Genomic DNA, 27,210 nt, shown 5'->3' with positions numbered 1-27,210 from the left:
ATCATTCTGATTGATGAATCTGAACATAGCATTTACATAAACGCTAAATAAAGTGATTTTTGAAAATAAGCATACATTGATACAGGACCTTGAAAGTGCTTGAATTTATTTTGTGCAAGAAGTTTTCTGGAAAAAAAAAATCTATATTATTCCCTCTGGTCCGCTAATGTGTTATTTTGCCAACAATATAAGTGGCCTATGCATACAAGCTTGCTTGATTTACATTAGTTTACGCAGTACGTTAAGTGTTTTGCGAGTGAGGTACTTTGTATTGTACGTTGCCATGACGTTAGATTGACTGTATTTCCTCTTTTTCCCGGACAGGTCCTCTTTTTGGACCTTGTATCTGGCCGGGATTTTTGAATCACCCAAAATGTCAGGAATTTGGCTTTTGCTTTCTACAGTTGCCAGTACGTTTTCCTATTAGAGTGTTGCGAGGAAATGTTTTCTTAATACAGCTCCCAGTGAATTTCTGACCATTATTGCGTGTTCCCGTGATTTTTGTGTCCAATCCCGCCCACTCCCTGCAAACATTCTAATATTGCATAATTTTCACGCATCAGAGAGCCGCTATCAGTACACAGTATTTAAATCTCTTTTGAATCAGAGATCTCTCTCTCCTCAACCCATGATCAGTCAAATCTGACTCCCGCAGCGCGTGTTGAATGCAGGGTTGCCAAGTCCGCATTTTTTTTTTTTTTTTTTTTCCTATGGCTACTTTTAAACTGTTAATGGGTTAATTTTCCCCATGGGTTGAAGGTTTGAAATGTTGATTAATTATATTTAACTAAAATGCTTTTATTGAAACATTTTGCATTCTGCCTATGATAAAACTGTGCTAGATGTTAAGTTTTGTGAAGGAGGGCCACTGGTAGGAAGCTTTTTAGCTGTGGTTATGATCAATATGCATAACAGTGACTGTAAAATATGTATTTTAGGTATGGAAATGACATATTTTCAGTTTTGATATTTGGGATATGGTCATTGCACTACTTTGGGCATTACTTTAACCACCAACCACACCCCAGCCCCCCGCCCCGCCCGCACCCACTGAACCTCTTTTTGGAAAACTAAAATATTGTCACACATGATGTTTATGAGCGCACAAAACTACTAGGTTGGTACCTCTATGTTTCACAGACAAACCCGGTAATTAATGTTGAATTGCTTTGCTTGTTAAGATAATGTAAACCCATGAGGCAAGAAAAACTTAAAAGCATATTCATATATCTTAAAACTTCTGGTTACATGAGCCTAAGCTCTTTTGAATAAAATTCATGCAAAAGTTTATATCAGATCATTTTAGAATACAGTATAGGATGTACCGAATATTCTTCAGTTTTATGCAAAACAGAAATACAACAAATAGAATATCAGATATCTGTCATATGGCCAAAAATAAAAGCAAAAAAAATAAAATAAAAAATGTAATAAATTATTGCATGTATCTTACAAGATAACGCAATGTAACCTCGCTCTCACTTGAAATGTGTCCCCACATTAAGTCCTTGAATTTGAGGGTATTGGACCTGGAAAGTCCTTGAAAGGTCTTTGAATTTGAAGTTGATCAAGGTGTGGGAACCCTAGTGAAAAAAAAGTATGCTTTATTGTATTTGTAATATATTCCCTGTTTTAATAGTACATTGCAAATATACTAGTAAAAAATGTACTATTTTTAAATATACAAAAAGTATATTAGCAGCATACTTTTGACTATTTTCACAATACAATTTTTAACACACTTTAAAATAATTGTAATTTAGTATATTTTCTAAAAAATATATTTTACAAAAATATACTTGAAGTGAAAGTTCTGTTTATTTTTTATAAGTATATTTATTTGCACTTTTCTTAAATATATTTTATGAATATTTTTTAACTATGTGTTGAAAATTATCATTGCAACAATGCATTGAAAGTATACTTTCAAAGTACATTATTAAATAACCTGAAGTTGTAGTATACTTTGTTAAATTATGGAATTTTTTAAGTGTATTTCTTCATGCTTGCAATTCACTTAATTGCTACTTTCAGAAAGTAATAAAACATATGATAAATGCTTTGAAAGGCCATTTAAAACATTTTTTAATAAAGTGTATATATGCTCTGCACAAAAGGCTAATTGTGATTTAAGTATTTTTAATAAATTTATACACAGAGAGGTCCAACGTATAAACATCAATCCAATTTTATACCAACAGCACACCATATGAACACAAGAAAATGTGTTCTACTGGACAGGAAGTTCAGCTACTGGATTGTGATGTCACAAGTACAGCCACATAAACACTGTCTATATTGCATGGCCAAAAAATTAATTTCACTCACACTGCTTTAATACATTATATTATAATCAGTTATCAAAAACTTGTAACATATCACTGTTAATTTTAGGCAGAAATAAAGCTTAAAAACAACAATTGGCATTGACATCAGTAAAGCTGCAGAAGTAGTTCCCCAGGAGTCAGTTAGTCTCTTTCAATGTTGTTTGGAAGTGGGATGACATACAGTTTGTCCTTAGACCTAACCAGTACACATTTACGTTTGAGTGATTGCGGAGGGACAGCAAACACATTATTGGTGTGAGACACTTCATATATAAATGTTGAGGATATATTTAGCTGAGCATCTCTACACAACGTTCCTCCACTCTTGGCAAGCTCTTTAACTAAAACACAGAATCTGTTGTTGGTGGATGCAGTAGATGCCCCGTCCTCACACGTAAAATCCCCCAGTGTCAGAATTTCACAGAATGTTCCGTCATTTAACTGGACAACAGAATTGTTTCTCTTTTTAAGAGTTGTGCTCTTGCAGGAATGATAAAGAACTCCGCTACAAGTGAAACGGTCATAAAATAAACCGGAATTAACGGTGTCACCAGTAAATTCTTCAATAGCCATCCTCTGCAGCACAGATGTGGTACCTTTCTTCGGGCAACCAAAACCTCTGACATTATCTTGAAACTTCTTTGACTTCTGTCTTAAAGCAGATCTATTTTGGAGTTTGTCAAAAAAAATTTGTATGTTTTCATTAGCATTTGCCATTGTAGTCCCTGCTTTTGCTGAGAGAGCCCTCCACCTAAGGAATCTCTTAACTACTTGATCTAGCACATGCGTTGTTCCGTTGAAAAACTTCAGCAATGTTCCATTAAAAGATTCGAATGGGAATGTGGATGTTGCCCACAGCGGGCCCCAGTTTCGCACACTTGTTGCTAAGTGCATTAATAAATGCACATTGAAAGAAACATTTTTAGCACCATAAAGTTTCTCAAAGTTACGCACAAACTTTCGAAGAGCTCGTTCTGCCATATCCACATGGTTTGCTTTGATGGCATCATGAAGAAGAGTGTGCATTGAAAAAACTAATAAAAAAAGATGATTCCAGTATTTCTTTTTCAAAATACCACTCAAAACAGGCAAAGCATAAAACAACAAAAAAGACCTCCATTCAGATGCTTTCCAGAATTTTCGGTCTTTCACTGATCTTGGGGCCCTTGTGACTTCCAAAGGTGGGTTAATGGCCTTGAGCCCCTGGTCTATGTCATTGGTCTTTGAGCCCAAGTACCAATCTTCCTTATGGTGTTTACTGTCCAGCCACAGAGAAGTTATCTGTTTAGTTACACCAAGGCAGACACTGTGCTGGTACTCTGGAACGAAGCCTGTGATCATGTTAAAGCTTTCAAGTTCCATCAAAGGTGATGGTCCTTTTACACCCATTACTGGTTGAGCAGGTGTTGCCAGCATAGCATGCCGGAAATGATCTGTCTCTGTCCTCAAAGGTGGTTCAGGTGTTTCCCAAATATATGGGCCACCACCGTAGTGGAGGCAAAAGTCACACCCATATTTTCCATTGAACTGCTTCGTGTTTCTCAGGAGGGGCCGGGCAATTGAATCAGAAGAGCAGAGGAGTGAATGAACCTTGCTTGTATGCTCTACGTTTTCAGAGTCCCTCCATTTGATTCCAATCTGTTGTAGTTCCTTGAGCTGTGACACAAAAGCAGTTAAAAATGTGATCATATTTGGCTTGCTGTTACCAACCCATAAGCATGGTACGCATATGTTCCTTTCACGATCACTTGGTGACAGCTCAATAATTTGACACTGGATTGGCCATATCTGAACATTATTACTTTTAAAAACAGGAATTCCATCACAATTCCACAAGATTGATATGTCATCAGGCCCCATTTGTCCACTCTGCTTGATCTTTTGATATTCTTCCCCACACTGAATATCGGAAACAATGCCTGGAATTGATTCCTTTTTATTCAAACAAATCTCTGGTTTTTCCAAAATGTCTGTTATTTGGGCTGATAGACTAAGTACTAGAAAGTAAGATCCAGCCCTTAGGTTTTTCTCTGCGTCAAATTAAGCTTTACAAGAAGAACAGTTTTGTGGTGCTGTCTCAGTAGCTCCCAAGTAGCTTTCACAGTTGATACAATAAAAATGTGGCACATACTGGCCAAATTGTCCATATGCTTTATGGAAAAGATATGAAGTTGCTGGCACCAAGCCAGGGAAATGTTCATTGAACATAGTAAGGAGATCCTGAAGAGCTACTTCTGTCAAATTGTGGCGCAGTACATACGACATGAGTAAGAGCAGACTCTGTCCCTTTGTGAGAGGAGCACCAGGGTATACAGGATCATCTTCATGTTGTTTCTGTGAAAAAAGACAAGTCTGATCAAATTAACTACAACAAGAAAATATAAAACACAAGCAGAAATATCACTAACAGTGTTGAACATTTAAGACAGGTGGCTTACACAGTCAACATAAATTAACACCATGTGTACAGATATCAACGCACCTTCCTTTGGTTTGAATTATCATTTCCTTGGCTCCTCTCTTTTCCTGATCTCTGTCCTTGTCTACTTCCATCCTTTTCCTCTGTCTCCTCTTGTTCACTTCCATCTTCTTCACTTTCACCATCTATTTCTCTGTCCTCTTGCTCATTTCCCTCTTCTTCCTCATTTCCACTTCCATCACCTTCTGTGTTTACCTCTTGTCCATCTCCATCATCTTCCTCACCTTCCTCATTTCCACTTCCATCATCTTCCTCTCTGTGCTCATGTCCATCTCCATCATCTTCCTCTCTGTCCTCTTGTCCATATCCATCATCTTCCTCACCTTCCTCATTTCCATTTCCATTATCTTCCTCTCGGTCCTCTTGTCCATTTTCAAAATCTTTCTCTCTTTCCTCAATTGTATTTACATAATCTATCTGTCTATCCTCTTGTTCTCTTTCTTTTGTGCTTTCAAGTTCGTTCTTCTCTTCAGTAGGATTTGAGAGAGGAATCTGAAACAAATGTACACAAAAGGTAAGTGCAACTTCACAAAACAAATGCAAAACAAAACAGCAGTATTTCAATACAGACTGAATGTAATTAAATCAAAATATCAATAAATAAACAGCCCACTGACAGTCTGGGGCACTGAAGTTATGTGAGGCCCATCCAAACACAAACGTCTGGTTGAACATTTCATTTATCGCAATTTTTTTAAATTATACATATCATTGTTTTTCACAATTACGTACCTTTTTGTAAACTTTTCTTCTGTAATTAGTTGTTTGGGAAATTGGAGATGTATGAAGAAATCTCTTGTATAACAATTTCTTCTGTTTCTGTGGATACAGTACAAACAAAATTAAATAACTTAAAGTAACTGCTATCTAATAGTCATGTTTACCAAACAGTTTGGGAGGACACAATAAGTGAATAGGGAAAGTAATTATAAATCAATATTCATATGAAATATTACATATTATTATAAAAAACGTTGTAAATTATTACTCCCATTATTAAACTTCATTTTTCATTACTGTTGCCCCAAGAACACATTAATATGCAAATTAGATACAGTTTATAGATACATTGTATTGAATGGGTCTGCCCATTTATAGCCATTTTGCGCACATATTGCATAAATTATAATAGTATATCAGTTCATTCCATTATATCTTTCACAACATGGATAATAATTATTGTTATACAAGATTTTCTTAGAAAAAAAATCTTATATAAATAAAAAATAATTAAGAGTGATAATACTGCAAAAGAAAAAAGTTTTTTGTTTACCTTTTTCTGTTGAAGTTTTCTGTATTTTGAGGATCTTGGTGTATCTGGTTGAGTCCCATCGGAATTCAGAATTGTCTTATACTGTCGTTTTGATGCCATGATGATGTCAGCGTATTCTCTACTGGATTCAAAAACTTTGATTTTGAGAAAATCGGCGCCACGGTATTTGACCAATCAAGTGTCTTAGTGTTGCTTTCAGCCAATCAGAGCAGCAGATAGTACTCACTTCGATTGATGCTCCCGCGCTACGCGACGTTTTGCAGCAGGAGGAGACGTTACTAAGACACGATGCCGTTCCAGTTTGCAATTTATTACTTATATGATAAGTCATTAAAAGTGGAGAGTACATCGATCCTTGTAGCTAATATAGACCAGCATAGTCAAGTTACGTCAAAACCAGACCTTGATGGAGACGACAATTGGCTAGAAATAAAGTGGCCTTCACGTAAAGAACCAGAGAAGACGGTGCCTGCAAAAGTCCTGCTGTTTGGAGGTCTGTTTTTTTATTTTTATTTTTTTCTTAAGTTACACTTTCAAGTGCTTTATTGCGCTATTGTGCAGCTTTTTTGATGGCAGGTGTACGTTAGGCTAAAGTGTTTTTGCGCTTGTTATATCAGATTCGTTCAAAGACCTCGTCATGAAGAAAAACTTACTACTTTTGGGAAAGGACATATGGAAAAAGGATGAAAGCAGGGGTGTTCGTGTCAAAAAGAAAATATTGGACACCAGCAACGAGGTGGAGGCTAAAAAAGCCAGGCTGGTGAGTGGATATGGATAAGTCTTTATGTACAGTAATATCGACAGTTTTATGTCATAGTGATAGTAATTTATTAATTTTCCAGAAGATATGCTAAATGTAAAATTGATTCCATGCATGTAATAGTAAATATGAGTCCCTAATTACACTCTGTACCTCAGGTAGTTCACAACTGTGCTCATTTTGAAAATAAAAAACAAAACACAGATGCATTATCATGCTCATTTTTAAAATCCTGTGTTGAGGATTACTTCGTTTTTTTCTATTTGTACTCAAATTTGGGTATTGTACGCATTATGGAACAATAAACACTATATATGTTTCATTCATAGTCGAAGCTATAGAGACCTCTCTCATGCAGAAAGTCCACAAGTAAGACTTATACAAGTAAAAAAAAATTTTTTTTTAAAAGTATTTTTTCATTGGAAGACAATTTCATAAAAAGCCAAAGAATATGAAGTTAGGAGTTTCATAAAAGACATGCAGCATTTTAATTCACACTGTTCTAATCACATAAAGCTTATAAATAAAGTGTTATTCTGCCATCTCCAGCAAAGCAGTAATCTCAGATATTACAGTAAATGATCAAATACATCTTTTGCCAGACAAAGGTTCATTGTGACTGCTGCCAAAATATTTTCTAATCAGAAAAACAATCTGCATCAAATTTTAGTATATCAGCATGAATGTGACATTGTGAATATTTTAACATTTTTTTTTATTTATTACCCCCTAAATTTCTTTCAGCCAAAGCAAACCAAAATCAAAGAGGCAGCGAGAGACAAGATGTTACAAAAACTGAAGAATTCCCTTTCTCAGAGCAGGGCCGTAGACACACAAGATCAAAACACCAGCTCTGAGGATGAAGTTCCACAATGTCTTCATAATGTATGCATACTGTCTTATTGAGTTTTTGGCTACATTTTTATAGTTTGAATGTTTTATAAACAGGACCGCACTAAAAAAAATTCAATCAGAATAAATAAAGCATTTATATAGCATGGCAGTTTAATATGAACTAATTTACACCCACAGTGCTTTACAATCATATCAAGAGTCTCTCCCCAACCACCACTTGTGAACCTAGCATCCTTTTTTTTTTTTTTTTTTTTTATTTACATTGTCCAGGTAAAGCTAGTAAACACTAAGAAGGCTGCCAGACCCCTGGCATTCACTTCCGATCATCATATCAGTTCTGAAGATGCTACAAACATAGCGAGCCCACTCCGTCCAGATCATCACACCAGTTCTGATGATGCTACAACCATAGGGAGTCCTGAAATGGTGAGTCATATTTTTTGTTTTATTTTTTTGATCTATGTACTGTGCTGTACACAAATTGTTTCTCTCTTGATTTTCACACAACTCTTATAATATATATATATTTTTTTTTCAGGCCAATGACTCAGATGAAGACTTTGGTCTAACCTCAACCCAGAGAAAGGCAAGCTGATTTTCTCCAAAGGTTTTTTATACATCTTCTGTCACCTGATGGTGTTTATGCTCCCTTGGTTTAGGTAGTCAGGGACAATTTACATTTAGCATTATTGTTGATTTGACTGCTCTAACACTATTGGATGAGAAATACTTGAAAATAATTGTGCTGAATAATGGCACTACTGTTTTATTATAACTGAAGTGAAAATTTTTCTTAATGAATTAATTTTACACAGTTACTGCTTTTTTGTGTTTTTAAGCCTTGCCAATTTAAACAGTCAAGTGCAAGAAGATGTAAAAGAGAACTCAATTACGTAGTTGCATTGTGTGAGATGTTTTATTTGCGCACATATCTGAGGCATGTACATAAAGCCAGGTGTCAGCAAGCCCACAACTCCCAAATTGAGTTCGCTTTCAGGCATTTACTTGTTCTTGAATGGACAAATACACACACATTTATGCTAAAATGCTTGTCTTGGTGACTAGTACACACAATCAATTATGTCTTAAGTAAACAATGAGGCTATGTATTGGCAACAAAGTCACGATACACGATGACACAGGGGTGACACATATTTGCTGAAAACATATCTGTCATATGAAAATTTTAAATGGCAGTAAAATTTGACAATTCGTTTCCTAAGAACACCTCTGCACCCCAAATACTGTATGTTGTCTTTTTTCTTTTATTTATTTTTTTAAAGATTTATTTATGGACATTTTATGCCTTTAATTGGACACGACGGTTTAAAATAGACAGGCAAGCTTTGGGTGAAGAGAGAGGAGAGCGGGATCGGCAAAGAACGATGATCTGGGATGAGTGCAGTGGCTCTGTATGTCGGCGCAGTAACCGTGAGGCTATTGGTTCCGACAACTATGTTTTTATTATTATTATTCTATGTCCCATACACATACGTTTGTAAATGTAAAAATAATAATAGCCTAATTGAAACTATAAAATGCAGACTGCAGCAAATGATTGTCTGTCACTTTAAGACTGAATGCATGGATTCTGTTCACAGCTTAATGTGCTCTTTTTATTTTTTGTACATTACTTGAATGATTGTTGACTGTATCATGACTTTTAGTGATCAGCGAAGAAAGACCATTTTAAAGCAAAGAAACAGAATGCAGCACTGTAATTCTTTAATTTCATTTGCAATTTTTCATGATTGCTTGAAGGAAAATTCAAAAGTAATTCAATTACTTGCACAACCCTATCTTTTATGTCATTGTATTTAATTTTAGAAACCTTGCACTTCTTAAAGTTCACCAAAAATTAAAACTTCTGTCGCTAGTTCCTTACCCTCATGTAAACATGCTGCGTAACTAATGTGTGTTTTGCTGCATGTTTGACTTTCCGGAATATGCTTTTTATGTTCACAAAAAAAAAAAAAAAAATCAAAGATCTTTATTTCTGTTCCAAACATGAACAAAGGTCTTAGGGGTTTGGGACGATATGAGGTTGAGTAATTAATGACACACGTTTCTATTCATTTTTTATTTATGTCATTACATTGATTTTGGGTGGGACCAGTGAATTTTTGGCAAGCCAAGTAAGAATTTGAAACATTGGCCCAAGCAGGGCAGTAGCAAAAGTCCTTAGCATTAAGGCCTACAGCAGTTTTACAGTGGAATTTAAATTTGAGCATCATTAATTATTTTTCTGTTTCTTTCCTGCCTTTTTGTATTGTAACAAACATGTCAACGTGATATGTGACTTTAATGAAAAGTTTTATGTGCTTTTATTTTTATTTTTTTTGGCTGTTTGCAGATAAAAGACTCACTGGGCCAAAAATGCTGTCTCAAATGGATGAAGAAATCATGACATCCCTTCGTGGTAGGTATTCAGGTTGGCATTGGAGGGATTGACATTACAGTGCAAAGTCCCACAATACGCATGACTGCCCTGCACTGAACATTAGTACCAATATTTCTGTAATGCTGGCCAGCTTTTACATTTCATCCATCTGTCAAGTGCCACAGATGCACAAAACAAAGGTTCTTATTGTCAAACAACACTAACTTACCCTTTTCCCCTTTACTGTCACATAGAGCTCCCAGAAATGATTAAATTAATGAAGGAGTGTGTGCAGTGTGTCCGGTCATTGATTCCCTCACCTGGTGGGACCCCCTCATCAGGAATGTCTGCCTCTAGTACTGTTCCCAGTGAAATTGAAATGGTATGTTACAATTAAGGGCTGAGACCCATAGTTAATTCATAGATGTTTAGAATGCAGAATCTCTACCTTGTAACTTTATTGGTAAAATGGATCAATATTAAAGTGATCCATCTGTCAGAACAGCAAGCAAGTAATGAATTGAGTCCCTTTCACATTTAATTGCCTTTAAATGGCTTAAAATTGATTGAAAGCTTAAACTGGCAAGGTTTAAAAATGCAGGACAAAATGAAATGACAATTCAGCACTGAAAGGCTACAAGAGTAACCACAAATTTTAACTGACTGTCATACAACTCCATAGTGAAACTTACAGACTACATTGTTTTCCCCAAAAAAGCTTGTTTTATGCACATTACTGTCATATTGGGATAAAATGTATTCCTCATAGATACATCTCCCTAATATGTATTAAATTGTCAGTTGAGTCTTTCTTTCTCTCTCCCTCCTGCTCTTTATACAGCACTCCTTGGCTGGAAGTGCAGTGAGTGTTCCGAAGAGGGCTTTCCAGCGGCTGAACAGATCTCGCATGACCATTTTTGCCCAAGAGCTGGCTGTTCTGGTGTTCACAAAGGAACTGCTGGCAGAGTCCACCCTAACAGGAAAATCTGTGCGAGGGGCCCCCCCCAAAAAACAGCTGGATGTTGAAAAAGTTCAGGCCATAACAGGTCTGCAATTTTGAGTTAATTTTGTGTCTGGAAAATTGTTACTGAAAATGTTAATTGTACAGTAGCAGGACTGCATGGATTGGGGGGGGGGGGGGGCTGAGTATTGTCATCAATTTCATGTTTTGATTTTGATTCAAGCTTGGGATTTAGTTCAAATTATGATTCAGTTGTATATAGATTAATTGGGATATTTATTTTGGACAGCAATGAAAAGTTTTGTAAAGAATTTGAGAGAGACTTCTTCTTAAAAGTTAAAAAGCACAAAGCTAATTGCTATTTACTGAATAAAAGGGATGGTTTAATGATTCATTGTTTTGATATATTACATTATTTTAGGCCTATATTATAAACCTAATAAATAATTTACCTTAAAAAAAACTTACCTTGTTTTTTTTTAGTGGAGTCACTTATGCTCAACAAGGCTGTATTTATTTGATCAACATACAGAAAGAAAAAAAACTGCAATATTGTGAACTCTTAGGCTAATGCAATTTCTAATATTGGTTTTCTAATTTAATATATTTTAAAATATAGTGTATTTCTGTGATGCAAAGCTGTATTTCAGCATCATTACTGCAGTCTTCAGTGTCACATGATCTTCAGAAATCATTCTAATATGATGATTTATTATCAGTGCTGAAACTGTTGTGCTGCTTAATATTTTTTGGAACTTTTTTCTTTGATTCATTGATTATGCTAATAAAAGGTAAAAAAGAACAGCATTAATTCAAAACATAAATATTTTCTAACACTTTACTATAACTTTTTTATCCATTTAACACATCCTTGCTGAATAAAAGTATTAATTTAAAAAAAGTAATAAATAAGAAAAAAAGAAATGTACTGACCCCAAACATAGTTTGAATAGTAGTGTATATTGTAACACAAAATTTCTATTTTGAATAAACACTGTTCTTTTTAACTTTTCATTTCTCAAATAATCCTGAAATAATGTTTTTCCAACATTATAAATTAGCATATTAGAATGATTTCTGAAGGATCATGTGACAATGAAAATTCAGCTTTGCTTCACAGGAATAAATTATATTTTAAAGTATATTAAAATAGAAAACTTATTTTAAATTGCAAAAATATTTCACAATATTATTTTGTGAAATAATATTCAGTATTATAGATACAGCCTTGATAAGCCTAAGAAACTTCTTTAAAAACTTTACTGATCCCAAACTTTTGAACGGCAGTGTATTATACTGTAAAAATGTTTTCTCAGGTAATTTAAAATGTACATAATTTAGTTATATGAAGGGTCAAATCAAATATAAAGAGCACATTAAAGTTAAAAGTTACACACGTTTTTGTGTATGCACTGTACAGGTCTGGTATAAAGAATGTTTTTGCTCAGGTGGTTGAAATGTCCACCTAATATAGAATTTTATTTTATTTCTTTGACTTTGGGGACTGTGTTTCCAATAGAATTTCTAACCTCTCTTTTTTTTGACTATTCATAAAATAAAATTATCAAATTATTTTGTAAAGTGTTTTTCACAATACATGCCATTTCAAAGCAGACTTACAGAAAATGTACATGTCTCTATTACAATTTAGTCTGATCTATAATATAAATATACTTTTCAACTTGAATGACGTTTCATTTGATTTATATTGTGATGTTTCTTCTCTTGTATACTCTGTTTGATTAACACACTGGAAGCAATATTGACATGACATACTGATACATTTCCTCACTGTTATTCACAATGTACTTTTATTAAATATTATGTGTGTAATACATTATGTTTACTGTCTGATGTAGTGGAAAGTAAAAGTTGTATGAACATGCCCTCTGACCTTCCCTATTTTACTTTGTTAACAGACACTGTTCTTGTGGAGTTTCCACACACAACTCCGTCGGAAGTGCGAGCGGCCATCAGGCGCAAGTGCAACAATGAGCAATTTAGCAAGAAAAATTGAAGTTTGCTTGCTGTTCCACAATGTTTCAATTTTGTTTTCTTTCAGCATTCTTTTTTTTTTTTTAAACATGGTGTATTTTGTTCTGTTTTTCAATGCTACAACCATGTGAGGATTTAATAAACACTGTTTGAGTTCATTATGTGTATCTGTGTGGTATTGAAATTACATGTTATTTATTGTAATGACCCTGACAAGTGCATTCAGCTTTGGGGAAGAAAGTATATTTTTACTCAAAAATAATATATTTATGGTATATTTCTTGTTTGTTTGGAAGACACTCTTAATTAATTTGTAATGTACTTGTAATACAAAAAAGTACGCTTTAATATCACTAATTAAGCATGAAAATATGCATGTACTTAAAGTGTACTAAGTATACTTGAAATTGTCTCAATTTAGCATCAAAAAGTACACTAAATACACTTAAAGTTATACTTTAGTATAATTTAATTATAACTTAAATACACTTAGTACAAAAAAATTGTATCCAAAATAGCACACTTCAAGTTAACTAATCATTAACACACTTGAAGTATACTGACAATTAGTCTGGCTGCAAGTATACTTAGCATGCTTTTTTTTCACTAGGGAACCCTGTTTATAGAACTGCAATATTTTTTTGGACATGTATAATTTAAAATTATTTTATTTTGTGTTGTATTGTTTTTTTTTTTTTTTTTTTTTTATGTTACATGTTCAAAATAAAGTCTCAAAAAATCTAAAGCAAATTCAGTAAAAAAGTTTATGTGTTGCTGCTGTTACAATTTTTTTGTTTGTTTTATGTTTGTTTCTTTCAGTGTTCTTTTTATTTAAGAACATGGTTGGTGCATTTTATGTTTTGCAATGCTAAAACCATTTGAGGTTTAAATAAACACTGTTTAAATTGTTAATAATTTGTCTCTGTCTGTCATTGAAGTTATGTATTTATTGTAATGACCTTAAAAAGTGGATTCAGCAGTGGGGAGAAATTAGCATATTTTTACTCAAAAATAATACATTTATAGTATATTGCTTGTGTGTTTCAAAGACGCTCATAATTAATTTGTAATGTACTCGTAATACAAAAAAAGTACACTTTAATATCACTAATCAAGCAGGTATATACTTAAAGTATACTAAGTATACTTGAAGTTGTTCCAATTTAGCACAAAACAGTACACTAAATACACTTAAAGTTATACTTTAGTATAATTTAATTACAACTTAAATACACTTAGTAAAAAAAAAATTTGTTTCAAAATAGCACACTCCAAGTTAACTAATCATTAACACACTTGAAGTAAACAGACAAATAATCCGCCTTCAAATATACATTTAGCTTTGATTTGAAATTTTCACTAGGGAAGATTGCCATTAACTGACTTAAGGATATCTGATTACACCAAGTAAATAAATAAATTACATAAGGAGTTATACATAATTGTATTTATTAATTATTAATAGGGCTGTCAAATGATTAATCACGATTAATCACATCCAAAATAAAAGTTTTGTTTACATAATATATGTATGTGTACAGGGTATATTTATTATGTATATATAAATACACACACATAAATTATATATTTAGAAAATATTTACATGTATATACATTTATATATTTATATTCTTATATTTTATATTATATATAAATATATTTAATATATAAACATAACATATTCTTCTTAAATATATACATGCATGTGTGTGTATTTATATATACATAATAAATATACACAGTATACACACATATATTATGTAAACAAAACTTTTATTTTTGGATGTGATTAATCGTGATTAATCATTTGACAGCCCTAATTGTTATTATTATTATTATTATTATTATTATTATTATTATTATTATTATTATTATTATTATTATTATTATTATTATTATTATTATTCGTTTTAGAATGAAATTATTGTGTGCTTATCTGCATTGCAATGCTCAATGGGTTTCCATAATGATACTGTTTTTGATAAATCTGCACAATATTATTGCACATAAAAATCTGCTCAAAGCGATTAAAATATAATATTTTTTAAATATTTTTTCAGCAACCTGTTCTTATTTCACACAGATACCTTTGTGTATAAAAAATGTTTATATGTATTAATATTTTAGTACACTGTTTGTTTGTTTTGTCTCTTATTGAATATGCAATAACATTTATGTTTGTGATTATTAATTCTATTCATGTTTATAAAAAAATGTTGTTACAGGTGGCATGTTGGCCAGAATAGTTTGTTTTGGGGGTGTCTATGCCCAGACGTGTGGCCTCCCCTATGTTTTAAAACCTTGTGAGCATAACATGTTATCCATCTGCAGCAGTGGAAGAAGTGTGTTTAAAGTAAAGACCTGCTTATAGGGTGAGTAAAAATTTAGTACTTCACAAATTGCACTGTATTTATGTTTAATGAAATATTCTTAATAATATAATCACAGCATTATTTTGGCATGAGCTCCAACTCAAGAGTACTGCCTTAATTGCTTTATAAGGGCACATGTAAACGTAGACATTGTAGCAATTAAAGAGAAAGATAAGTTTTATTCTACAGCCTTTTCTGCCATTATATGGATGATACTGTAATTAATTTTAACTTGAATATGAAATAGCTCACTTTAGTAAATTATCAGTGGTCATTTAGAACTGATGAGACAACTGCAGAAAAGTGTGTCAGTTCATCTCTTTTAATATGGCAAGGTCTCATCGCCAAAGCCACTTAATACGTACCATGACACGATTGCCAAGGACACTGGAGAATGAGTTGTGTCGCCTCACGTTCTGTCTCTGAGGGAGTCCTTGAAGCCTATTATGTTCTTTAAAAAGAGAGAGAGAGAGAGAGAGAGAGAGAGAGAGAGAGAGAGAGAGAGAAAGAAACTATAAATATAAACTCTACCCTTTGTTTCCTCATTCTGAAATTATTGACATGCTTTTCATCCTTTATCTTTGCATAACACTGGGGGAAATGTGAGGAAACTCTTAAGAGCGCTGGCCTGGAGAGAAGAAAGACGCAGCACCCTCTTTCCGGACACACTTGGTATGCATGACACTCGACCAGGCAGCCAACGGGTCTCTGCTGCAAATTTACTCACATTTGTCCAAATTTGCTGGCGCGAGACAGGAATGGAAAGACAATCTTAGTCAATGCTATAAAACTGATAAATCATAAACAAACTTAAGTGAAAATGTTAATTTGGTGTAGTGATGAGAGGCACAAGAAGAATGATTTGCAGTTGCATGAATTAGAAATAATAGATCACACTCTCATTGATGGCAAAATCATGGCCATTATGCATAGCCATCTGCAAATGTTCTCTTGATTATAAGTGATTGTTAACTGATGATAATGATATCATTATTTTCAAGAGGGCGATATAACGGTGGAGTAATATTGTGTTAATTGAGTAGATAAAGAACGCATATAAAGAACTCACTCATCTGGACAGGTAGAAAGAAAATAGACTGTCACCACTCGCTTGGGAAAAATAATGCAACATAAGCCCAAATATTTTTTCACTGAAACAGAAGCCAAAACATTCTAAAAATATCTACAGATTCTACCGAACAATATTGCTGAAATAATACATCCACCAATTTCCTGTGATCTATGACACAGCATACTTGCTGGGGGTGGTTAATTTACAGAGATGGCAGAGATCTACTGGCTGCCCATGATGAAGCTGTCAGTAGTTTCTTTTTTCTTCACTTATTTTCCCCATGCAAGTTCCAATTTTCAGCCTGTCCCCTCTATTCTGTCAGATTGCTGCAAAGTCTGAGACTAATGGACACTCTGAGAGGTTAAAAACTTCCAAAAAACAAGCATAACCTTTATTCTAGTCGCTATGACGGATTACACAATGAATGCAGGTTCCAGCACAAAGCTGATAATGCTGAAATATATGTGCATGGTATTTCTGGCATTCCGTTAGATATGATCAAGCAGAGGTTTATCTGCTTGAAATAGAAATAGAAGTTTCACGGTGGGTATTTAAAAAATTATCAGTGCCCCCAAAGTCATATAGGTCCCTATTTTAACGATCTAAGCACATTGGCCTAAAGCACACGACGCAGGTGCACTTAGGGCATGTCCGAATACACTTTTGCTATTCTTGCATTCGTGCCATGACGGATTTGCTATTTACATGGCGGAATTTGCAAGCGCAAAGACAGAACACTTATCCAAAGAGGAAACAAAGTTTCTTGTGCACGAGCAAATACTGTAGGTAGCCTAATTCTGATACATGCGATGACTCCATTATGACATGTAGGCACTTTTATATTTATATAGCCTACACAATAATATTATTTTACATTGTAATCTTTACATTTTTAATATTTGCCATGTTTGTGTGCTGTTGTGCATCCATGTGTGTGTAATAAGCAGCGTGTACGCGCGTTGTGGACCCGCCTATACTAACACGCTCTTTAAATAACAAAGAAAAAAACAATGTGCTAGACTTTAGAGCAGGTTTGAGTTAGTCTATGGCACAGTCTATTTTCAGTTCCTCAAAACATTTTTGGCAAATATGCCAACAATGCACCTGAATACACCTCGTTTTCAGACCAGCACGCCCCTGACCGCACAAATGAGCTCAAAAGCATTTGCTATTTAAACAACGTGGCGCAGGGTGGGACAATTAGAACTGCGTCGGGATGATACTATCTAAAACACTTGCGCTGCGCCTTGCACTGCATTCCGCCGGGTGTACAGGGCCCATAGCCTTTGGTGAATTTTGCCATTTTGAAGACAAAATATGTCAGTTACGTGATTTTGTGCTGAACCAAGTAGTTTTTGAGTGCTGGTGGTTGGGGGTATCTGTCCAAAAATATCAATTTGTCAACACAACACAACTGAAGAGTTTTAGCATTTAATAAAATGTGTATTATATATCCAGAAATGTCAGCCTTTTGTGAAAATGACTTTTGTTTAAAGGCCGAAGGCTTGTATAGATAATCTGTGTCTCCGAAGCACTACAGAGAACAAGCTAACAAAACGCATATCTAAAAGCAGAGATAAAGAGCAGTTTAGTCTTGTGCTATACATAGCTGATGGTTTAAAGTCAATTGTCATTATGAGTTACAGAATACTTTGAAAACTAAATTGATACCAGACTTTGAAATAGCGACAGTAACTATTAAATATTAATTATTAAATAGCGACTGTGTTAAACATGAACATGAATATAATAAGTATATAATTTGGTCTGAGGACACAGCAGCAATTTTTGTAGTAAAACCTTAAGTTTTATTACAAAAAAAATAAAATAATAATAATTATTATTATTATTATCATTAATTAATGAATGAATGAATTCATTCATTCATGCTAGAACTGTCAGTGGAGCCCCTTAAAAAATATGTTCCACTTTGATTAAAATGTCTGATTATTATTATTATTATTATTATTATTATTATTATTATTATTATTAACTTTTGGTAAAATATGGAGTGTCTACTTTTACTATGGAGTGTCTTATCTTGTTTGTGCTGTCTATTGTGCCAGACAGACACCATTTTAGCATGTTGATACTAAGATTTAAGATGTTTGTTGTAGAGTATTTGTCTGTAAAACAAGCCTGACACATGGAACAAACACTTTTTTTTTTATTTATTTATTTTATTATGACTATTATTACTACTTATATTTCCAAGTGAAGGATGAATATGTGCTCAGATCACAAAAAGCTTGATTACAGATAGTTTCACAGAAATTTTTACTCATTGATACACAAGCTATGGGAAGCATTTTGTTATCCATAAAGTTATGTATTATTTGCATCTAGCACTGTACTGTCCATGACCCTATTAGGTCTTGCAACTCATTTTTGAGTCGACACCCACTAATGAACTACTGAACTAGGAATATGCACTATGCGCTATGGCTAAAGCATTATTCATTTATTTAGTTGCTTATCAGATAATGTAGCTGGCTTGCTATACAGGTCCTTCTCAAAAAATTAGCATATTGTGAAAAAGTTCATTATTTTCCATAATGTAATGATAAAAATTAAACTTTCATATATTTTAGATTCATTGCACACCAACTGAAATATTTCAGGTCTTTTATTGTTTTAATACTGATGATTTTGGCATACAGCTCATGAAAACCCAAAATTCCTATCTCAAAAAATTAGCATATTTCATCCGACCAATAAAAGAAAAGTGTTTTTAATACAAAAAAAGTCAACCTTCAAATAATTATGTTCAGTTATGCACTCAATACTTGGTCGGGAATCCTTTTGCAGAAATGACTGCTTCAATGTGGCGTGGTATGAAGGCAATCAGCCTGTGGCACTGCTGAGGTGTTATGGAGGCCCAGGATGCTTCGATAGCGGCCTTAAGCTCATCCAGAGTGTTGGGTCTTGCGTCTCTCAACTTTCTCTTCACAATATCCCACAGATTCTCTATGGGGTTCAGGTCAGGAGAGTTGGCAGGCCAATTGAGCACAGTAATACCATGGTCAGTAAACCATTTACCGGTGGACCATCACTGACTGTGGGTACTTGACACTGGACTTCAGGCATTTTGGCATTTCCTTCTCCCCAGTCTTCCTCCAGACTCTGGCACCTTGATTTCCGAATGACATGCAAAATTTGCTTTCATCCGAAAAAAAGTACTTTGGACCACTGAGCAACAGTCCAGTGCTGCTTCTCTGTAGCCCATTTCCTGCACACGCCTGTGCACGGTGGCTCTGGATGTTTCTACTTCAGACTCAGTCCACTGCTTCCGCAGGTCCCCCAAGGTCTGGAATCGGTCCTTCTCCACAATCTTCCTCAGGGTCCGGTCACCTCTTCTCGTTGTGCAGCGTTTTTTTGCCACACTTTTTCCTTCCCACAGACTTCCCACTGAGGTGCCTTGATACAGCACTCTGGGAACAGCCTATTCGTTCAGAAATTTCTTTCTGTGTCTTACCCTCTCGCTTGAGGGTGTCAATGATGGCCTTTTGGACAGCAGTCAGGTCGGCAGTCTTACCCATGATTGCGGTTTTGAGTAATGAACCAGGCTGGGAGTTTTTAAAAGCCTCAGGAATCTTTTGCAGGTGTTTAGAGTTAATTAGTTGATTCAGATGATTAGGTTAATAGCTCGTTTAGAGAACCTTTTCATGATATGCTAATTTTTTTTGAGATAGGAATTTTGGGTTTTCATGAGCTGTATGCCAAAATCATCAGTATTAAAACAATAAAAGACCTGAAATATTTCAGTTGGTGTGCAATGAATCTAAAATATATGAAAGTTACATTTTTATCATTACATTATGGAAAATAATGAACTTTTTCACAATATGCTATTTTTTTGAGAAGCACCTGTATTAGTCCATGAGTGTTTAAAAAAAAAAAAAAAAAAAACTATTTTCCCTGTCCATGATATTGTGAAGGATGGATCCAAAGATATTCCATTCAAACAAGAATAGTGTTTGAAGAAATGTTTTCTTCTATTGCATAAAATAAAGTTTAGGTAAGCTAATACAGTGGCTTATTTTGGAATAGTTTAGCATGTTTCTTAAATGTTTGGTGTAACTGATGCAAAACTCACAACTGATGCAGTCACACTATCAGTACTAAACAGTGGTAGAAAAAAAAATGGTGAAAGACTGGATTGATTACAACTGTTAATCAAGATCCAGTTTAATGCATTCCAAGAAAGTGCACTAAGTGAGAGAGGCATGCTCCATCAATTTGCTGTTCCCTCCATGAGGATTAGTTTGTAAAGTTTAAATAAGTTCCCCTTAACTGTTTAATGTTTTTGTAATAAGGGTGAGCATAATGGAGCAGGCACACACCATAAAGCAGTATAGGGCCTGTAAGATTCTCTGAGCATTCAACCCATTCTAGTGCATTAAGTGAATATTAGCTCCACACCACATTATCCAGTGAGACACATCAACCCTTTTTTGTATGCTTACAGTTTATTGCAAAATGCATTATTGCAACTAGAATGGGTTTATGAAGAACATCATGACTCTAAATACATAAAGCTGCAATGACTTTTTCTATTATTTATTATTATTCATTTTGCTGAAGGTAATTTATTTTGGAGAGGACAAGGTCTGTTCCTGCTTCTTACCAATTATACACTTTATCTTAGTAAAATGTGGCATTTCTTGTGCCACAGTTGCAGTTTCCAATTACAGTTTTGCTGGCTGTTTTATTTAATTTTTAAACTTCAAATATGTTTTTTTTTTTTTTTTTTTTTTTTTTTTAAGAACTGTTTGCCCAAAAAAATATGTCTTTATTTACTAGCCCTAGTAGTGCTTGTCTGTGTAACACACACACACACACACACACACACACACACACACACACACACACACACACACACACACACACACAATTGCAAAGAGTCAAAGCGGTAATTTAAAAGTTAGCCAGTAGCCAGTTAGTAACCAGTACCTGTCAAATGATTAAATTGGTCCAATATGACAATAAATGTGCAATATGCCAGTTCTTCTAAACTCCTATGACCGAAACAGACTGAAAAATGAAGTTCAGATATCACTGGTTGGTTGAGAGCTATGGTGGAGGGCAAGATTTTTAGCAGTTTTAGTTTGTTTTTATTTTTTATTTTTTTTGCTCACATAAAGTTACTGTATGGCTTTAGCAGACTTATGAAGAAGCCATATGGCCATATGGTTTTTTATCGACTTTTATTTATTTTTCTTTCTTTCTTTCTTTCTTTCTTTCTTTCTTTCTTTCTTTCTTTCTTTCTTTCTTTTTGCTTAGATCTTGACAGCCACTGATCTATTTGTGTGTGTGGAAAATAATCTCTATTTATATTTTACAGAAGAAAGAAAATCATACAGGTTTGGAGCAACATGAGGGTGAGTAAAGCCTCGGTTATATTTGGTTATAGCCTGCACAGTCACAAAAAATGGAGGCACACAGATTTTTCCGTCATGCGGACCCTCGCAGAAAGTATAACACTAGCTTTAATAATCACAGAAATAGGCTTTCATTACTTTAAATTTTCTTCTTCTTCTTCTTCTTCTTCTTCTTCTTATTATTATTATGTAACTTATTCTCCAACTTATTTTTTCCTTCTCTCTCCTCGATTCTCCCTCACACTGTCTGTTTCCTTGTTTCCATGCTTTACATTCATAAGCAGAAGGTTTGGACAACTGGAGCAGGTAGGAAATGTCGGCTGTTGCAACATGGCAGAATTATTAATGTCACCCTGTGACTTACCCATATGCTGTTAGGTGTGGAGTCAGCATGTGCATCTGTTTACTCCTTCCACCCAGACACTGCACAAATATTATGCCCCTGAAAATCCAGTCTGCAGCCCGAGATCAAATGATTCCAAATGTCTCTTTCTTTCTTCTCTTAAAAAAACAAAATTTGGCAACGCCTTTGCCTAAAGACACGTTTTGAGATTGGGCACAGGACTAACATGATAAATGTTTAATTCCTTAGTCCCATGAGAAATTCATGGGCAATTCTGTAATCAAATAGAGGAGAATAATGTGACAGGAACAGGGGCAATTGTGCTCAGGAAGTCCATTTTCCTGGTTGGTATGGAGATTCTCTACTCCACTCTTCTCCTTCTTTGGCAGCTTGTGTCAGAGAAGAGAAGCCTGTTTGGCTGAAAATGAATGGGCCCCTGATATTTGAGCTGGGAGATGAATTTCTGAGCGATTCTGAATGCAAACGCAGAGAATCCCAGCATTTTCCAATCATCTTGCCGAGGCCATTCAGCATCTGATCAGCAGGTGCCCAGGGCACAGGGTTCAAGCAATCCCCCGTACCTAAGAATCACATGACCAGCTGGCACACCAACCCTCACACACTGCCTGCGACCAGCATTAGATGAAAGACAGCAGCTGCCAGTGAGGAGAAAATCTCAGAAACAAAATGGACAATAACAAAAACTGTTTCTTCCAAGTGTGGAAATGTTTGTGTAATGCATCAAAAAAAAAAGATGATTTAAAGGTTTAGAATATGCACACGTAACTTCAGTTAAGTTGTTTAAATTAAGTCAAATTCATAAATCCATCAATTAATAACTTGCAGCTACTAAATATATTCAGCTTTATGTGCATACGTACAGTACACTCACATAAAGTGATATATAATATATAGCAAATATTGACTGCTCATAATATATGTCAACATTCTTATTGCCCATCTCTAAACTGCTAAATATACACAATTAGGCAGGTAATATAAATAATAGCATCAGTGGCGAGGCTAAGGGTGGGCCCGGGTGGGCATGGGCCAGAACACTTTCAACAGTGGCCCACTCAATGAGAAGTTGGTCATTTCCAAATGGATGTAATTAAATTAAATGATAAATAATAATTTTCACTGTAATTTTATATAATTTGATTATATTTGATTCATCAGTTTCTGTTTCTGTCCCACCCATATGTTATGTTTACGACATAAAGACATTATGGTAAAATGTCGGCGTTTGTGGAGTTAAATGTGAAAATAGTGAAACAAACATCAATCAGATGGATTCTTCAAAGGTGCTGTATGTAAGTTTTTGACTGTACTAAAGAATAAAAATACCATAATATGTTTGCAGATATTTAAGAAACATGCTAAGTTAACATACTTGTTTATCTGAAAAAACATTGCTACAGTCAGTAATTCTCCTTTGAAAATGTGCATTCCGGGCCGGAATGTCGTTCTCTGTTTTGGTTTGTGAAACCCGCCCACTAGCTGGCAATCTGAGTTGCCAGTTGGCATAAAACACAGCATATTTCATTTCATTCATCATCAAGTGCGCTCGTTCCTGTTGGTATCGTCAATCTGGCAATCTGCGTGTGCCTCAAGTCTGACGAGGAGGGGCCAGGTGAAAAAAACCCTCTCCAATATTTTTAATTTGGACTGTAATACCTAGTTCAACTACTCGGTGTCAATCCTACTAGCACCTTTAAAAAGTATATATTGAATATCCCAGTTGAAATTAAGTCTAAGGGTCCATACACCTGGCACAATGCGACACAAGGCGCAGCGCAAGTGTGTTTGCTAGTTTCAGTCCGGCGCCGTTCGCATTTTCCCGTCCAGTGCCACGTCGTTTAATTAGCAAATGCATTTGCGCCCATTTGTGCGCCCATGGGCATGCCGGTCTAAAAAAAGAGGTGTGTTCAGGCGCATTGCTATTTTAAGGAGCTGAAAATAGACTTCTCCATAGATCAACTCAAACCTGCTCTAAAGTCAATGTTTTTTCTTTGTTATTTAAAGAGCGTTTTAGTATAGGCGGGTCCACAACTCGCGTACACGCTGCTTATTAAACACAAGGACGCACAGCAGTACACAAACATGCCAAATATTAAAAATTAAAGGATTGGAATGCATAAGATTTTTTTTTTTTTTGTAGGCTAATTAAATATAAAAATGCCCACATGTCATAATGGATAGTCATCGCATGTATCAGAATTAGGCTATGTATTTGCTCGCATTTGAGTCTTTGCCCTTGCCAAATTCCGCCATGTCAATAGCAAATCCGTCATGGCACGAGCGCAACTGGCTCACAAATTAAAAGAAAAGGGACAACCCGTCTAGGACAACCATATTTTTTAAATTTAACCTAAAATAAACCACAAACAAAAAATTTACAAACCCTTTAGACCATGCGCCCTGGCGCGCCAACCGTTTTTCCATTGTTAAAATAGCAAAAGTGAATTTGGACACACACTGAGTGCAGCACCGTGCACTTTACACTTTGCGTTTAGATAGTTAAAATAGGGCCCACAGTCACTGATCTATATAATGATAATGAATCTATTATAGATCAGTGGTCTTAGCAATGAATCCGGACCGTCTTAAAATGAAACCAGAGTACAGGTGATGGATTTATAGACTGGAAACTTCTGAGCAAAGCGTGCTTGAAGTGTCATATTAACATAGCTACAGTGTTTAGTTGACGTTAGTTAATACATTAACTAACATTAACAATGAGCAATGCATTTGTTACTGTATTTATTAATCTTATTTCATGTTAGTTAATACAAATGCAACTGTCCATTGTTATTTGTTAGCTATGGACATTTTTTTTTTTTTTTTTTTTTTGAATTTTAATAAGAATAAGGTATTAGTAAATATTGAAATTAACAAAAATATCAGATTGGCAAAATGTCAAAATGGCAATTTAACTTTGTCATGGGTAAATCATAATGAACTAAGTTGGGAAAATAATGGTGATCATAGTTTACCAGGTGTTACATTATAAGAGCACACTCTTTTCACACGTTCTGCTCTTATTAGCACACCACCGTTTATGTGTGTCTTAAAGTAATGTACAATATCTCATTGAAGACCTACTGGTATAGACACTGCATCAGTTTATTTCTGAGTTTTAGATTGCTGTCATAGTCATAAATGATTACAAATGAATATAATTACAGTGTAAATTAAAGTATTGGCCATATATATTGGGTAGTAAAGCATGGACTCTGGCATTTCTTCTGTATTTGCTCATACATTTCTGATCATAATATCCATTGGTGCTCTGTGTCCTTGGTGTGATTTACTCCTGCATTAATAAGTTGTAATTTATTAGCACCATGTTGGCTTATTTGAGACGTAATATGCTCTGATGTTTGGTCAATTACAGTGCCACACTGAGAAACTGGTAACAAATTGGACTATACGGGCCTAATTAAGGCTTATTGGTTGTTGTGCTGAGGTGGTGTTTCACAAGTATCTGATTTACAGCAGAGCTTTGTCCGTTGGTCATTGTCAGGCTAATGCATTGTGGAATGACACTTTAAAACCCTGCACTATATCTTAAATAGGCACCAACATAAAACATAATGTAGGCAGACCAGCCTGAAGCTAATTCTAACAAGGCACTTATTGGAACTCTACTGGGCATTTTTTATTCATCCTTTCTGAATTTTGACTCCTTTTTGAGAGATTCAAGTTGGTTATTTTTAGTTTTGGACTATAAGTGATTTATCAGTAATACATGAATAGCAATGCACCCCCCCCCCCCCCCCCCCCCCCCCCAGAATAAATTTTTATAACTTTTTAGAAATGTTTTCTAAAGTTTTTGCTATAAGATGGAAGTTTTTGTGTGCTGATAACTCTGATCTCTTCTCTCATAAGGGATGAGCTAATTTCATTATCTTAGCTGTTCAACCGAGGTTTGCAAATAATGCTGTAATTTTCAGCTCAGAAGAACAGCTGAACCTTTTGGGATTAGGGGAAAAGGTGGATGTCTGTTTAGAATGTACGGAGTCCTAGCACTGGGTACTTCAGTATAGGAGACAAGTGCTAAAAACAGCTTCATGTACAAAATGAAGAATGAAGATACTGAGATTGTTTAAACAAAACATTAGAATATTTGTCTGCATACTTACATGATTTTTTTTTTTTTTTTTTTTTTGTATGAATCAAGGTTAAAATGTAGGCTATGACAAAAAAGAGTTCTGAATCCAATGGGGTTTACTAGAGAAGATGAATTGTTTGAATACTCATTGTTTTTTTTTTTCATTTACTAAGTTTGATTCAAAATGATCCTGAAAATGGCCACAATGGCTCAGCAGCATCAGCAGCAGGTGATCGTATCCCAGCAGTGCCATATGTTTTTCCTGGCCCATGTTTAGCCTCCTCCAGTCTCACAGACAGCACATGCACAAACAAACCACATTATGATCAAGGGACCCGAGGTGCAGGATCAGAAGACCACCGCACACACACACACATCCATTCCCACTAGCACATAATGAAAATGCCCCTTACAAACACAGCTGATCACTGTCACTAAGACTTGACTTTAATGCGGCATTGATAAATGTGGATTCTTTGTCAGTACATTAATATTAGCTGCTCATATATCCCAAAATTTATATATTTTCCAGGGTTCCTGGAATCTCCATGACCTATCTGCAATTTAAAGGACTCACTTGTCTGTAAGTACAAAGCTCATTCGTGCATTAAAACCCACAACTGTCAGTCTGTTTAACTGATGGCATAAAATAAAACAATGGCTTCAGCTGGGTGACTCACTGTCTGTTAAGATCACTCTGGTCTAATCTCAAGAGAATCGCCAATATTTCTAGTGTAAACACTTCAAACTTGGCTTTCTAAATCTATGTAAATCTAAGGGTTTATGTGCAGACAACAGTACACACATAATGACAGGTTGAAGGCTCTGAAAAATCAAGCTAGCATGTTTAAGGGTATGAGGAGACAGGAGGCTCAGAAAGAAGGAAGCCATCAATAAAA

This window comes from Cyprinus carpio, chromosome A7, assembly GCF_018340385.1.
Source record: "Cyprinus carpio isolate SPL01 chromosome A7, ASM1834038v1, whole genome shotgun sequence".
NCBI classification, from domain to species: Eukaryota; Metazoa; Chordata; class Actinopteri; order Cypriniformes; family Cyprinidae; genus Cyprinus; species Cyprinus carpio.
The sequence above is the reverse complement of the archived record's forward strand: the minus strand, read 5'-3'. Positions refer to the sequence as shown.